This window comes from Solanum lycopersicum, chromosome 1 (assembly GCF_036512215.1).
Source record: "Solanum lycopersicum chromosome 1, SLM_r2.1".
NCBI lineage: Eukaryota > Viridiplantae > Streptophyta > Magnoliopsida > Solanales > Solanaceae > Solanum > Solanum lycopersicum.
In genome coordinates this window covers 19,387,183-19,405,400 of record NC_090800.1, presented here as the reverse complement: position 1 = coordinate 19,405,400, position 18,218 = coordinate 19,387,183, and positions in this window count along the sequence as shown.

Here is an 18,218-nt window from a genome sequence, read left to right as displayed (position 1 = left end):
CCTTGTTATATTTGTTTGATTGAATTACTTGTTGCCTTACTATCATATTGCTTGTGGTTGTTTGTCTTCTCTTGGTTTAAATTGAAAAAGGAAAGTATAGACTTGAATATTCTTCTGCTGTTATCCTGTCAGACATTCTTTGTTAGTGCCTTGTCTTTCCCAACAAAGTGGTATCAGAGCATTGATTATTGTTGATTGTCGTTTTGAATGATGGAGGCAAATATGAGCAAAATGGTGTGTTTAAATGGTAGTAACTATCATATTTGGAAAGGCAAGATGAAAGATCTTCTATTTGTCAAGAAGATGCATTTACCTGTGTTTGCTTCTAATAAGCCTCAGTTTTTGAATGATGAAGAATGGCAATTTGAGCATCTACAGGTTTGTGGCTACATTAGACAATGGGTTGAAGATAATGTTAGAAATCATATTGTGAATGAGACACATGCAAAAAGTTTGTGGGACAAGCTCGAGACACTTTATGCTTCGAACACTGGCAACAACAAGTTGTTCTTATTGAAACAATTAATGAATATCAGGTATAAAGAGGGCACTCCTATTTCTGATTATATTAATGATTTTCAGGGTGTTCTTGACCAGCTGTCCGGAATGAGTGTAAAGTTTGATGATGAGATACAGGGACTTTGGCTTCTTAATACTCTACCAGAATCTTGGGAAACTCTTCTTTGACTAATTCTGCTCCCAGTGGTGTTGTAACCATGGAATATACTGAGAGTGGTGTCTTGAATAAAGAAATGAGAAGAAGATCTCAAGCCTCATCTTCTTCAGCTTCACACTCCGATGTTTTGGTTATTGAAGATAGGGGGAGAAACAAGTCCAGAGGTCAGAATGATAGAGGTAAAAGTAGAAGCAAGTCAACGTCTAAATACAAGAATATTACATGTGACTATTGCCACAAGAATGGGCATATCATGAAATATTGTTACAAGCACAAGAGAGATATGAGACAACAAAAGAGAGAAGGCGATAATGAAAATTGTGTTGTTGTTGTTTCTAATGACGATCTTCTTTTTTCTTGTGATGCAAATGCCATTAATCTTGTTCGTGATGAGTCTAGCTGGTTTGTGGATTCTGGTGCTACTTCTCATGTCACGCCAAAGAAGGAATTATTTTTTTCTTATACTCCAGGTAATTTTGGAACGTTGAAAATGGGCAATAATCATGAAGTTGAAGTTATTGACATTGGGACATTTTGTTTGGAAAGTAACAATGGTTCCAAACTAGTTCTCAATAATGTCAAGCATGCTCCAGATGTTCGCTTGAATTTGATTTCTGTGGGATATCTTGATGATGAGGGTTATGTTAATACACTTGGTGTTGGCCAGTGGAAGCTTACTAGAGGTTTGATGGTTGTGGCCCTTGGTGACAAGTTGTCTAACTTGTATGTATTTCAGGGCTCCATGTCCATAGACTCAGTAAATTTGGTAGAGAATGATACTTCATCAGAGTTATGGCATAGAAGGCTGAGTCATATGAGCAAGAAGGGTATTGATAGTTTGGCTAAAAAAAATTTGCTTTCTGGAGTGAAACAAGCAAAGTTGAAGAAATGTGTTCATTGCTTAGCCGGTAAACAGAAAAGAGTTTCTTTTCAGAGTCATCCGCCTTCAAGAAAGCTTGATTTGCTGGAGTTGGTACATTCTGATTTGTGTGGTCCTTTTTAAGGTAAGATCTCATGGTGGTGCACTTTACTTTGTGAATTTTATTGATGATCATTCTCGCAAACTCTGGGTATTTCCTTTGAAGTCCAAGGATCAAGTACTTGATGTGTTCAAAATTTTTCAGGCCTTAGTTGAAAGACAAACAGGGAAGACATTGAAATGCATCCGCTCAGATAATGGTGGTAAGTATATTGGTCCTTTTGATAGATATTGCAGAGAACAGGGTATTAGGCATCAGAAAACTCCCCCAAAGACTCCTCAGTTAAATGGTTTAGCAGAGAGGATGAACAGAACTCTAGTTGAGAGGGTTAGATGTATGCTTTCAGATGCTAAGCTGTCAGATTCCTTTTGGGCAGAAGCACTTAATACTGCTGCTTATGTTATCAATTTATCTCTTGTTGTTGCTTTAGATGGTGATGTCCCTGACAAAGTTTGGACTGGTAAGAATGTTTCTTATGATCATCTTAGAGTCTTTGGGTGTAAAGCCTTTATACATGTTCCTAAGGATGAAAGGTCAAAGTTGGATGTTAAAACTAGGCAGTGTATCTTCATTGGTTATGGTCAAGATAAATTTGGCTATCGTTTCTATGATCCTGTTGAGAAGAAACTTGTTAGAAGCTGTGATGTTGTGTTCTTTGAAGACCAAACAATTGAAGATTTTGACAAAGCTGACAAGGCTAATTTTCAGACTAGTGAGAGCTTAGTTGATGTTTATCCAGTTCCTTTGACTATTGCACCGGAAGAAAATCTTCATAATGATGAAAATCAAGTTGATAATGAAGATGGTGATCATGTTCAGAATGACCGGCATGATGTTGTTGATGCTCCCGTGCAAGATGATGTGGTTGTCCAACAACCAATTATAGATTCTCCAGAGAGTTCTCTCAGACGATCTAATAGAGAGAGAATTCCTTCATCTCGTTATTCTTTCAATGAGTATGTACTCTTGACTGACGGGGGAGAACCTGAGAGTCTTGATGAGGCCATGGAAAGTGAAGAAAAAGAAAGGTGATTTGATGTTATGGAAGATGAGATTAAATCCTTGCATGATAATCATACCTTTAATTTGGTTAAGTTACCTAAAGGCAGAAAAGCTTTGAAAAACAAGTGGGTTTTTTGGGTGAAACATGAAGATGGTAATCCAGTTCCACGGTAAAAAGCTAGATTAGTTGTCAAGGGATTTAATCAGAAAAGGGGAGTTGATTTTAATGGGATATTCTCTCCAGTTGTGAAGATGTCATCCATTCGTGTGGTTCTAGGCTTGGCTGCATGTCTAGATTTAGAGGTTGAGCAAATGGATGTTAAAACTGCTTTCCTCCATGGTAACTTAGATGAAGAAATTTATATGGAGCAACCGGAAGGTTTTGAAGTCAAGGGTAAAGAGAATTATGTTTGCAAATTGAAGAAGAACTTGTATGGTTTGAAACAAGCTCCCAGGAAGTGGTATAGGAAGTTTGGTTCTTTTATGAGTCAGGAGGGCTTCAAGAAGATTTCTTCAGACCATTGTTGTTTTTGTGCAAAAGTTCTCTGATGGTGACTTTATTATTGTGTTGCTTTATGTTAATGACATGCTTGTTGTTGGTCATAATACTTGCAGGATTCAGAAGTTGAAGCAAGAGTTGAATAAGTCTTTTGCTATGAAAGACTTAGGACCAGCAAGGCAGATTCTTGGCATGCAGATTGTCCGTGATAGAAAGGCCAAGAAATTGGTATTATCACAAGAGAAGTACATTCAGAAAGTACTTCGCAGATTCAACATGGACAAAACTAAGGTTGTCAGTACACCTTTAGCTATGCACTTCAAATTGAGCACGAAACAGTGTCCTTCTAGTGATGATGAGAAGGAAGAAGATATGAAGAAAGTTCCTTATGCTTCAGCTGTTGGTAGTTTGATGTATGCGATGGTTTGTACAAGACCAGATATTGCTCACGCTGTTGGAGTTGTTAGCCGTTTTCTTTCATATCCGGGAAGAGAACATTGGAATGTTGTGAAGTGGGTTATGAGATATCTCTGTGGCACTTCTAGTCTGAGTTTATGTTTTTGTATAGGAAAGCCTATTCTTTGTGGTTATACTGATTCAGACATGGCTGGTGATGTTGATACTCGCAAGTCTACTTCAGGGTACTTGGTTACTTTTGCAGGGGAAGCTGTGTCTTGGCAATCTAGGTTGCAAAAATGTGTTGCTCTATCTACTACAGAAGCTGAGCTTATTGCTGTCGTTGAAGCTTGTAAAGAATTGCTTTGGACGAAGAGATTCTTGGGGGAACTTGGTTGTTCTCAAGAGAGGTATTTACTTTATTGTGACAGTCAAAGTGCTATACATCTTGATAAGAATTCTACGTTCCATGGTCGGTCTAAACACATTGATATGAGATACCATTGGATTCGAGATGTGTTGGATTCTAAGTTGCTTGAGCTTGAAAAGATTCATACAAATGACAACGGTTCCGATATGATGACTAAAGCTTTTCCAAGAGGGAAGTTTGAATATTGTTGCATGGTCGCCGGGATGGCGGTCTCCCCCACATAGTCGTGAGGGGGAGAATTGTTGGGTTATTGGCTTTTTTCCCTTTCTATGTGGATAAATAAAAGCCCAATTTGGACCAACCCATTTTTTCCCATAGGCCCATTCTTATGAGGCAAATATAAGACTATTTAGGTCTTATTTTCATACACACGGAGAGTTTTTTCAGTAGCCAAAAAGAGAGAAAGAAAGCAGTTTTCGCAGTCAAAATTCAGCCCTAACAACCAACTTCAAATTGCGATTCCCGCTTCGTTTCTTGTCTGATTGAGCTGATTTTTGGACAGCATATTATCTTCATCTCAATCTTTGATTAGGAAATGATAGGGTTGGATTTGGTGGGCTGCAGCTTCAGTTTTTCTGTCGTGAATAGTAGCTGCGAAATTGGTGATTTTGCTCCTTTAATTCTCTAGATTTGGTGCAATCTTATTTTGTTGTTGCTCGTTGTTTGGCACTTGTTTTGTGGCCAATTTTGGAGAACAATATTGTAACTCTTGGTGATTATAGTGAAGCTTTTTGGTTCCGTGGTTTTTTACTCTTCACATCGAAGGGTTTTCCACGTAAATCTTGGTGTCTTGTGTGATTAGTTTATTATTGCCTTGTTATATTTGTTTGATTGAATTACTTTCTGCCTTACTATCATATTGCTTGTGGTTGTTTGTATTCTCTTGGTTCAAATCGAAAAGGGAAAGTATAGACTTGGGTATTCTTCCGCTGTTATCCTGTCAGGCATTCTTTGTTAGTGCCTTGTCTTTCGCAACATCTTCTTCATATGTTACTAACTATTTCAAACCTCTTTATAAAATGTGTTGTCGATTATACCATCGTCATCAGTTTTTATTTTTTCTCTTTCTGATTGTATCTCAAATTCTGTTTGTATTATGTTCTCATTGGAGTACAATTATGACCGTTTCTTGGCCTTATATTGGAAAAAACCCTTTTAATTTTATCTTTGATTCAGACATTTTTACGTGCAAGTCTATTTATTTTTTTATTTCGATTCATCTTGAATGATGTGAATTTGATTATTTTTTTAAATAAAAAAGAGTGGAATTTTATATTTAGTCCCTAAAAATAGCCTAGTTATGCTTCATAGTTGTGGTTTTTAATTACGATATGTAGCTACAAGACTGGGAGAGGGAGGAGAGAGGAGAGCGAGAGGGGGCAGAGAGTGAGAAAGAGGTGAATCATATATGTATATCAATTAGACAATAGTATATTATATGTAAGTATTTGTATATTCTGGTGAGCGAGATTGGGAGAGGCGGGAGGGAGACGACCAAGATTGGGAGAGGGATGAGAGAGGCGAACGGTAGATAACAACAATTTGTATAACTCGCATCTTGTTTGTACAATTCAAGCGTTTTTTATAACCGAGTATTATAAAGTCTGAAATATACAAATATAATAAAATTTAAAATAAAAAATTGATACCAATATAAACATATGAACTATAACCAATTATGCAAAATACATTATATAAATTATATTATAAGAAATCTAAAAATCTGAAAACTACACGTTTATACAAAAGTCAAAATGTTATACACAAAAAGATTGAATGTGTATGATGAAAAATTCAAAAAACGAAAGCAAGTCATCATCATGTACAAATACAAACTATCGTATACAAATTCAAATCAAACAAAGAATTGTTAGTTGCTAATTACAAATGTGACCAATTATACATATAGAAACGTGACTAATTATACAAACTCAAAATCAACAAACATAATTAATGGTTAATGTTAGTCGTGAATGATAATTATCACAATTATAACTATGATGAGTAATTAAGTTATATAAGTTTGGCTAACTACGTAATTTTCAAAGAAATAATTACATGTATTTTATTAAATAACTAATTGTTATTTAAAAAGGTTAATAATAAATTCATGCTTCTTCTTTTTTTCTACGTTAATTTGTCCTTGAGTAACTATTTAAATACAAAATAAATCATTATAAGTTGAATATTGTAATTTTTATTCGTAATTATCATAGTACTTTAGCGATGATTATGGTTACTGATTAATTAAAAAAGACTAGTCTTTCAAATTGGGCTACTATTAATGCACTACTATTAATGGACAATCACTCATATTTTAGCAAAATATAAGATTACTTAATGGCTGCAAGAAACATAATTTTCTAGCCTATAGCAAATGGTTTTAGTTTTCTAATTTATTTACAAGAGATTTACGTATAACAAAATGTTTATTTTTATATATATAAGGGATTTGAATATATCATTTTTTTTTGTCTATTTTATTAATAATTTTTTTTCCCTTGATGTGTAGGTTTATTTTTTTCGGTTTGGATTGTGGGGGTATGTGGGGCTGAAATGATCTTTGACTTAAAAATTACTAGAAATCCAATGCAAAATATATCATTTTATGTTAAAAAAATTGGTTGTGTGTTAAGTACATTCAAAGAAAGGTCACCACTTGGTAGATCATTTGGATAGTGGGTCACGATTTTAAGATTTTGGGATTTTAACTTGTGATTTCTTTTTTTAAAAATATCACACTCAGTGTCATACATCTGGATTAGTAAAGAAAAGAAATCATCATTTTAAAATTTGTAAAGAAAGACTGTACTTGGAGTGAAGAAATTGTTCATTAGCATGTGAAAACATTATAATATAAAAAGAGTTAATTACGCATTTTTGTTGGCAACTTGATCTTTATAAATTTATGTGTATTTAAAACTTTATAATAGCAAATATTTTATCTATAAAAGATATGGAGATATGCAATTTGTTAATATCGATATTCGTAAACTATGGTTCACTGTTTTGTTAAGATTTTTTAAGAATTGGAAAATTTTTAATAGTGTTCATGATTTGTGGACTTCTTATATTTATGATTAAAATTACAACCTAAAATTTCAAATTAAATATCCAGACAAAACTTCCACTTTAAATCATGATTTTGTATCACATGTTTATCTGAGTTAAGAATTACTTTAAACCCCCTTCAAAATAGCCAAAAGAAGAGAGGTAGTGTGTATCTGCTACAAAAAAATATTTTCTTGAAATAAGTAGTTAATTAATATTTATTTATTAGTGTTTGACAATTAAGTAAAAAAAATCACAAGTATTTATATGTAGCATAGGTTAACACTAGGGGTAGCAGAGTGGGGTGGAGGAGTTTGGGGGGGGGGGTGTAGGTTTTCAATTAGTGAAGGGAGGGTTAGATGAGTGTGTAGGAGATAATAAACTTGGAATGTCACTTCTAAAATTAATGTTTTTCCTATATTCATTAGGAAAATAATTTTCCTCATCTTTTAACTAATTTTTCTTCAAAAAATATTTTAACCAATCAAATATGAATATATTGGAAAACATTCTTACATATCAAACTTACCCATAAAATCAATCCATTATTTATATGCCAAACATATATCTCCGTTAAACTAGTCCCTAAATTTTGCCACTTCAACTCAAACTTGTTTTATTTTAATCCTAAAAGTGCATTTTTTATGTTTCATTTAGGCACTTCTTCGGAAAGAATCAACAAAGTGGATGTGTATACTTCACATGTCGTGACGTGACACAAAACCAATTAAAAACGCATACACAACTCCTAAATTTGCCCCCATTTTTTATTTTAATAATGTATCTTAGCGTTATTCCATTTTAACACTTTAGCTCTATTTTATATCCCATTCTAGCACAAAACATTAATTTTATGATTTCTTTATTTTTATCTATGTTCTTCATTTTCATTTTTTCATTTTCAACATTAAAGTTACATCTTTTTTTAAAAAATATAACGGATGAACATCATTTTTTATTTTTTAGAGTTTCTCTACATTATTCTGTGAAAAAGTACCTACGAAAGTATTTTTTTTCTTTTTTAAAACAATTAATTAAATTAAATGACACCACATATCTAGTCTATATGGATTTATCTCAAAGACTAGCTTTCTAATTATTCATCAACTATATACGAATAAAAAATGCTCATGTTCATTAGTAATTATTAACACTACAAAAAATCTCTAAAACTCGACACACTTCGTTGCGTTTTCAGTGATTTTTTAAGAGAGAAAATCAACGCACATTCGTATATTATTTTCAAATGAAAATACGGAGAAACTCTGATTAAGAAATTTCTATTTTTTAAAAATAAATAAAATAAAAAATCAATGATCATACGTCAATTTTTTTTATAATAACTAACGAATGAATGTAGATTTTTTAAATGTAAAGTTGCAGCGAAGAACATATAGAAATAAATAAATGGTAAGATTCGTATTTTGTGTTTAAACAATAGATAAAAAAAAAGTTGAAGGGTTAATCTTTTATTATTTTGTAAAGAAAAAAACATTTTTTTGTCTTTCACTCTTTTAGAGAAAGTGTGATGCACACCCTCTGCCACATCACTTAAGAGTTCCTAAATGAATCATAAAAATTGAAGTTAAAGGATTAAAATGGAACAAAATTGAATTTTGGAGTGCCCAAATGAAATTTAAGGAAGAGTTTAGGGTGTGGAGAGGTGTTTGACCATTATTTTTAAAGAAAAAACTAAGCTCATGCACCATAAAAGTAAAACAAATACCTCTTTATAATTAATACACCAAATCTACCAATAGTGGGAAACGGATATCCTTTGCAATTACAATCCCTCTCAAAGTAGGAAAAATTGTATGAAATAGAAAACTGTTAATTAAAAATAAATGTTATAACCATCGTTTCATTTAATTTTAATTCGTGACATATATCTTTTCATTCGTCTCTTCCTAACACTTTTAATTATTCAAATATAGATCTTTCCCTGTCAGTTCACTTTTTTTGCTTTACACAAATACAAATTTTAAAAAGTACAATGTATAATTATTGTTGTGTAAAGCGAGCGAGAGAAAAAAAATGTTAATATACAAATATTTTATTTCGATTGAGTTGCATACAAATTAAAATTTTATACAGATATATAAGTAAAATAATTGATAAATATACATAGTGGTTACATATATACAATTATTTAACCGATATACATAACAATCAATGCGCTTTTATACAAACGAGAAGCCTTGCTGCGATTTAAGCCAAATTGACGCTCCATAGCAAACATGCAAATAGCAAAATTGTAGCTATAGAGGCTAATATGAATTTTTATGTTTTCTAAATCTAAATTATACTTTTAATAGTATTATACACGATCTCTTGCCACAAAAACTAAGGAAAATATTATCTTCATGAGTAATTCTAAAATTTCCAACGATCTTCTGTTTGAAATTTTTAAACGAATTCCTGCCATGTTTTTAATATGTTTTAGGTGCATTTCGAAGTCTTTAGTTCTCTTACATCATAATCTTTATTCATTGAAGCATACCAAAAAATCGTGTAGCTTAATTTCTTATATATCATTTAGCCCTAAAGGGAAAATATGTCATATACTAACTTATTTTTCTTATACCTTCAAGTCTTGATCATTATTCAATGTCTATCAATGACATAATTTTTATGTGAAACAATCAAGGATATGTTTTTATTTGTAATCCGTTCACAAGAGATCATGCCTTTCTTCCTAATTCATCGACAGAAAAAATTGAAACACGTGCAATTACAAGTCGCTCTTTAGGGTTTGATCCCACAAACAAGAAATTTGTAGTACTTGTTTTTGGATTTTAATCATTGTGGTGGACAAATCATGGAGGAAGGCATACATAAATTTTCCTATATTGTTTTCTAAGAAGGATAGTGTTTTTATCATCGGTGTTATTTATTTCAGACAATATTATTATATATCTACATTCAGTATTGGAGATGAGAAGTTGAGGTAAGGGAAAACTCACCAAGATTGATAGATGTCAAAGGAAAAGTTGAAACAATGACTATTTCAAATTTTCTTATCACACATTTACATGTATCAAAAAATGAGACAACATGAATGAAACACTCAATCGAGTTACCATCAAAATTATCATTAGAACCATTTGTATTCCTTTATTTACTACTAATTTTAAGGGAGGGCTTTTATAAATTTCAGCTTGTGGGATTTTCCCTTGTTTATATATGACATTGAAAGAAAGATTGGAGGATAGTTGAGATACATGAAATTGAAGAACAGAAAAGTAAAGTAGGAATTACTTTGGTGCTGCGCTAAATCTTGTGGAGAGTTTTACCCATGAGATGATCTAAGCGGAGCTAGAAGAGCAAGGTCATCAGAGAATTACACCATACACATAGTCAAAATTATTTTTATGTATATATGTAGACTTTGAATTTCCTTTGTTTCTTTGTATGTTTAGTTTTTCCAAGCTTCTTTATGGTTAAGAGTGTAAAAAAAAGCTATGTCCTGCTTTCATTATATATGAACACCTTAAACCAAAGTTGTTGTGTTTGAAACTAGTAGGGGTACTGGATTATGCTTTGAATCTTTGTTTGCCCTTATATTGCAATTGACTTTAACTTATGTTCAATCAAAATTGAAAAGGTCTTACCAAGATTTGTAATGGGGCTGAGTGCAAATGTATGTTCATTTAGGCTTAGTGGATTTTACTCAATGAGATGTGACTTTCTCAAAACATTTCCTTTTTCCTTTATCAACCTTAGTCAAGTGCCTCAAAGTCAGCTTTTTATTTCATTCATGGACTGCTTGGAAACCTAATTTCTCCTCTTTTTTATTCGACGAATTTTTTTATAGAGGGTTTTCAATTTGCTGCAATACCATGATTTTACACGAATTTTCTTGCACTTATTGACTTCTCCTTTCCCTTCTTACCACACCCAAACTTAGGCCCCAAGTTGACCGCTCAATTATGCACATATCAAGAGGATTATTGTAATGTCCTCAAAATGATAACCTAGGTGAAACTAGAGCCTTACATGTGTGTAATGAGGTTATGAAGTCTTAAAATTTCTTGTAATAGTGTTTAGAGGCAGTGTACAAATTTTTGAGGAGTTCAGTGGGCAATTGTCCAAGAACGTCCATGACGTTCGACAACTAGTCATTTATGTGCTTGTATGTGTTTTATGTGGTGTGAGTGGTTCTAAGCCTTGTTTGAATGAGGTTAACGAGTCAATATTGAGGCAAATTTTAGTCATTAGGATAAAGGACCCTAACTGATGTTTGTTGAAGGTGTTGGATAAGGAGCCAAGCCAAAAGGGAAAAGCCTTAGCCAAAAAGCCGAGGTTGTCCCAAGTTGGAAGCTCACTACCTCAAAGTTCACGGACCACTTCACGGTCAAAAGACTTGACCAAGGTACGTAAAGGAGGTTGTGGACATGCCTTAATATCATGTATGATTATCAAGGAAAGTAGGCTTCTGCCCGAGGACCAGGACCGTCAAATGGGTCGTCCACCACCTTCACGGACCGTGAAGGTGGACGTGGTCCCTGAGCGGGTTGCCCAAATTTGATTTTCCAAATAATTTCTATTTGAGTTTTTATTAAATGGCGTTATTTTTAAAAGTTTTAAATGATTAATATAAATAGATTCAAGTCTTATTACTTTCCTTATATCATTGTTTCAAAACCCCAAATTGAATCCCCAAAGTTCTCTCTAGTCAATTCCTCCATTGTTAGAAGCCTCAAGCTTCAAGGAAGAGGACCAAATTCTCAAGGTTTACAAAAAAAATTCGTGGGTAACTTCTAATTAAGGTATGGTGGTTCATCCCTGAACTCTCTTTCTTCAAGGAGCCAAACCTCAAAAGGCTTTTCCAAGACTTTCTCAAAGCTTGAATTTATTAAAGTGACTTCTAGCCATGGGTTCTTGCATAAAACGTCTTGAATATGATTAAATTTATGTCAATTTGAGGATTCCAAGTCAAAAACTCTCTGAACCCATGCAAAAATCATGATTTTCTCATTTTGGGTCTATTGAATTCTTATGTAGATTGTATTGGGATATTAAAATATGTATGAATTATGTTAGAATTGTATATAGGCTGCCTCAATTTTGTAATTCCTGTATTGTATTATGTTGATTCATTGTATAGTTTGATTATTCTATTGGATTGGTGTATATGGCTATTGGTAAGAGCCTTTGGAAATTGAATTGGTTGGAATGGCTATGTATTGGAGGTTTTCTTGATGGTATGATGGTATGTTGACCTAAATCCCTCTATATTGTGTAGTATAGGTCTTGAATTGTGATGTTTGGTATGGTCCACTTACTTGGACAGTGCTTATGTGATATAATTGTGAATAATGTGGACTCGTCGGCGTTGCTTTATGATTTATGATATTATCATGTTATAACTTGTATATATGATCATTTTGAAGGTCTATATGACTTATGTGAATACGTGAATTCAAAGTATGAGTTATTCTAGCTGATGATATGTGTCTATTATAGACTATGATGGTGATTTAGTGTATTTTACTTAATGTTGGACTGTGAATATTCCTTATTGGCTATATGAGTCTTATGATGAAATGTGTTAAGGTTCTATAGGAGTGAATAGGGTGACTTATAGTTGACTTGGTTATCTCTATGTGCTTCTTGAATGTTATTGTACGTGTGATAAGATGATGATGAATGTGTGTTGTTTGGTAGACATATATCCCTTTACTTGATACATGAAGTATGTGAATATGAACTCTTGACTTAGTAGGCTAAAACAACTTTGTCATGTGTGTATGTATGATTGAAATATGACCTTGAACACGTTAAGAGGGTCATTTACTTGGAACTTTCAAACTAGAACGAAGGTTATGCTATCCTTGAAGTAGAAAGCCGTAATGGTATTCTTCTTGCGTGAATGATGGACTTAAGGGTAGGTTGGATGGAACGACATCATACTATCTCTAAGAAAGTCATTGAGCTATCCTAATTGATCATAGATTTACAACCAGTGGACATATCCTTGGTGAGGTATATTATGATTTGGTTCTTACTACTATATGGTACCTTTTCATATGCCCTTGTGATTGAACTACTCTATGAGAAAAAAGTCTAGTACCAAGTGAGTATGCTTGGGGAGTGAATCTACTTAAGTTGATACTAGAGTATAGGAAAACCCTTGATATTCCTTAACCATGTGCCAACATGGGATGTGTCCTAGTTCCACCCTTGGCAAGTATAACTCCTTCATCCGAGTGGGGTAGACTCCCGATTCCATGCGTAGCTAGTATGGTCTATGTTGGTTATTGCATATTCTAATCATGTGGGATACATTCTAGAATTATATAAGTACAATAACATTTACGTAGTGGAATGAGACACTATCTAGACATCACACGAGTAGGGTTTGAAAGTGTTTGAGTGTAGGTTCCCTAGGTCTTTCCAAGACAATTATGTGAAGTCTTCTAAAATGTTTAAATTAATCTTAATCGACTTTATGAATGATAATGACTTGACTTAAGGTAGGTTGAATATAAGTGTCCCTATTTAAGGTAGCTTTTAGAGTTGCTTAGATAGACTTGAAGAGGGTGTATGGGAAAATTATTCATGTTTTACTCAAGTGATTCTTAGAGTAACCTTAGGTTGTGACTTTAATGCTAAATACAAAATAATATCATCTTAGGTAGTATTAAGGATTATTTAGGTGTGCTTGAAGAGGGCATATGAGTGGTCTCTTCTTGTCTTACTTAAATAAGTCTTAGGATAACCTTTGGTAGGAGTGTTAAAAGCTTATGTTGTCTGATATGATGCAATGCTAATATGTGGGTTACTTGAAAGATGTCTTACATGTGAAGTTCGTGTTAAAGGTGTTTTCAATACATATGTTATGAAGCTTTTTTTTAAAAAACAATATAAAGAGCATGTTTTATACAAATGTCCTTTTAGCATGATTTTATTACATGTAACCATACTTAGTGCATTCTAATGTACTAATTCCATATATTTTATCTTTATCTCTAAAGGTGTAAGTTGCATCTGAGAGTAATCATTGAAGTGCAGCTTGGACATTAGTACTCATTCAAGCAAGTTGCGGTATGTTCTCACTTGATTCGAGACCATAACTATGGTTAGTTTTCTTTTATAAAGACATTGTAATAGACTTAACTTTTTTCTATATTGATGTTGTATGGGTTGTGACACAAGATATTTATGTGTCTAAGATGGAGACAATGAGACTAGTATTTTCCTATGTTTTCTATAAAAGAGATTTTAAGACAGTGTTTGTGAAAGGCTTTAATTCCGCACTAATTTTCATATATGTTTAAGCAATGAATGATTTCTAAGGTCTTGTAGGAGACCTCTGACAGGTCGAATATGCCATGTGGCGACTTGAGGTTACCTTTTCTTCTAGGGCATATGCTTAGACCATTACAAACTTGGTATCAGAGAAAAATATTACAGTCGTCTTTAGGAATCAAAAAGTTTCTTTAAGACACATCTAGTAGAGTTTTGTTCATTGGTGTGAGTCGCGACACATTTATGAACCATAGTCTTTAAGACGATAGAGTTTCCCTTCTTCATTACTTTTATGTCGTGTCGTAGATTTAAAAGTTATGAGTGTTCTTTCTTAATGCTTTTCCTTGTGTTTATAGGAGGCGACTACTAGAAGGATGGATGCAAGAAGAGTTGAAGATGAAAGAGTGACTAAGGGAATTCCTCCCCAAGTTGAGCAAGTTGAACAAGTTCTCCAAAGTGAAAAAGTTCCACAAGGTGAACAAGTTCCTCAAAGTGATCAAGTTCCTATTGGGTGTCAAGAGGATGAGGCTCTGGTGGATCCCCCCAAACATGACTAATAGGGAGATTAGAGAGTCTCTTCTCACGCTAGCCCGAGCTATGTAAACTTATGAGACTATAGACATTGGGCCTAGGGTGAATGCTTTGGAGAGTAACATGACTTCTAATTTGAGGAACTTTGTGAGGATGAACCCTCCTATCTTCCTTGGTGCTAAGGGGTAAGAGGACCCCCAAAATTTTCTAGATGGTGTGTATAAGGTGTTGAGTGCCACGAGGGTGGGTTTTAGTGATAAGGCGGAGTTAGCTTCGTACTAATTCAGATAGGTTTCTCAAGTGTGGTACACTCAATGGAAATATAATAGGCTTGTTGAGTTGGGTCCTATAGAGTGGAAAGTACTTTCCCTGTGAGATGAGGGAGGTGAAGGTTGAGGACATTATTAACCTTAGGCAAGGTAACATGAGATTTGAAGAGTATTCTTTGAAGCTTATCTTGTTGTATAGATACGCTCCATCGTTGTGTCTAACCCTAGGGAGGAGATGATAGGTTTGTGAACGGCGTTGCCGACCTTGTGAAAGAAGAATGTTGTATGTCCATGCTCCGTAATGACATGAAATTGTCTAGACTTATGGTGTATGCAAAATCCATTGAAGAGTCCAAACTTAGTAGGACCTCAAGGAATTTGATGAGGAGTAAAGTGGATAAGCAAAACCAATCTAGGTTTAAGAAAAGGTCTCCAAATTAAGATGGGTCTAGTGCTCATAATGTCAAGATTGAGAGAGGTAGTTGTTCTAAGGTGTGAAGCCTACTTGTGCTACTTGTAGGAAGAAAACAGTGGGAAATGTTTAGCCTGTACCATTGTCCGATTTGGTTGTGGTAAGGATGGTAATAAGGCAAGATATTGTCCCACTATTGTGGCCAGACGAAGAGAGGCCAAGCAAGTTCCTCCAACTGTTGCACATAGTAATGTTCCAAGAAAGTATCGCTTATATGCTCTCCGAGCTAAAGGAACAAAATTGGATGATGACGGTAAGTTATAGTTTTCTCTATGTAGTTATTATAAGTTCTTTATAAGTGGGGGAGTATGATGAATAAGTGGATTGTAGATTGTTTTTTCTTCTATTGTATTCTATGCAAGCATGAGAGTTAGATTGAGAGAGTAACATGTTGCATTTTGTTTTCATTGAAATCTTTGTATTGTGCATTTTCAATAAGTTATGTTTATCTTGTAAAATGAGTTTATACGATCTAGTCTCTCACATTGTCATGCCTTCATCATCAATTGCTTAAAGTTGCATTAGTGATCTAGTGAGCATGTTCATGGTGAATTATTTGAGATTATTTCTAAATTGTGCTTTCTTGAAAAATGTTTATGATGTGTGTTATTGTTATGAGTTTCTATACTTGAGTCTTATTTCTTGATAGTGTTTAAAATAATGCAAGTGTCATTCGAGGACGAATGTTGTCAAAGTGCGAGAGAATGTAATGTCCCAAAAATGACCTAGGTGAAACTAGAGACTTACATGTCTGTCATAAGCTTATGAGGTCTTCAAATGGCTTATAATAGTGTTTATAGGCCGTGTATAATCTTTTGAAGAGATCAGAGGGCAAACGTCCAAGGACGTCCAAGACGTTGGACGACTAGTCATTTATGTGCTTGATGTGTTTTATGTGGTCTGTGTCGTTCTAAGACTTGTTATAATGAGATTAATAAGTCAATTTCGAGTCACGTGTTAGAATCGAGCCTAAAGGACCCTAATTGATGTTGGTTGAAGGTCTTGGACAAGAATCCAAGGCAAAAGGAACAAGCCTTAGCAAAAAAGCCAAAAATTTGATTTTTCAAATAATTTCTATTTGAATTTTATTTAATGGGGTTAGTTTTACAAGGTTTATATAATGAATATATATGTTTTCAAGTCCTAAAACCTTTCTTATATCATTACATAAAAACCCCAAAGTTCTTTCTAGTCAATTCCTCCATTGTTGAAACCTCAAGCTTGAAGGAAGAGGACCAACTTCTCAAGGTTTTCAATCAAATTTCGTGGGTAAATTCTAATCAAGGTATTGTGCTTCATCCTTGAACTATGTTTCTTTAAGGTGCAAAACCTCCAAAGGCTTTTTCCAAAATATTCTCAAAGCATGATTTTCTAAAGGTGAATTCTAGCCATGAGTTCTTCCATGAAATGTTTTGAATAAATGATATATGATTAAATTGATGTTAATTTACTTCATTCTAAGTCAAAAACTATATTAACCCAGTCAAATCATTATTTCTTTATTTTGGCTATGATGTGGGTGATTTGATCAAGGCTTAATAGTATTGAATTCTTCTGTAGATTGTATTGGGCTATTTAAATATGTACAATTATGTTCGAATTGTATATAGGCTACCTCATTTTGGTAATTATTTTATTCGATTATGTTGATTCATTGTATAGTTTTTTATTGGATTGGAGTCGTTATATGAATTTTTGTAAGAGCATTTGTGAATTAAATTGGTTGGAATGACTATGGATTGGATGTATTCTTGATGGAATGACGGTATGTTGACCTAATTCCCTTTATATAGTGTAGTATATGTCTTAAATTGGTATGTTTGGTATGGTTCACTTATGGTGGTAGTGCTTATATGATTGAATTATGAATAATGTGTCCACGTCGGCATTACTTTATGTTGTATGATGCTATCATGTTATAACTTGTATATGTGATCATTGTGAAGGTCTATATGACTTATGTGCATATGTTAAGTCAAAACATGAGTTTGTATACGTGAAGTCAACACATGAGTTCTTCTAGTTGATGATATGTGTCTATGGTAGACTATGATGGTGTCTTAGTTTGTTTAATTGATGTTGGAGTGTGAATCTACCTTATTGGCTATATGTTTTATGATGAAATGTGTTAAGGTTATATAGGAGTGAATAGGGTGACTTATAGTTTACTTGGTTATCTCTATGTGCTTCTTGAATGTTATTGTATATGTGATAAGATGATATGAGTGTGTGTTGTTTGGTAGACACATATCCCTTTAGTTGATATATGAATTATGTAAATATGAATTCTTGACTTAGTAGGCTAAAGATGCTTTGTCATGTGTGTGTGTATGATTGAAATATGGCCTTAAACATGTTAATAGGGTTGTGTACTTGGAACCTTCCAACTATTAAGAAGGTTATGATACCTTGAAGTAAAATTCCATAGTGTATCCTTCTTGCGTGAATGATGGACTTAGGGGTAGGTTGGCGGGAACAGCATGATACCATCTCTAAGAAATTCATTAAGCTATCCTAATTGATCATTGAGTGGCAACCCTAGTGGATCCATCCTTGGTGAGGTATATTATGATTTTGTTGTGACTACTATATGGTACCTCTTCATATACCCTTATGATTGAAATACTCTATGAGAGCTAAGGCTAACACCAAGTGAGTGTG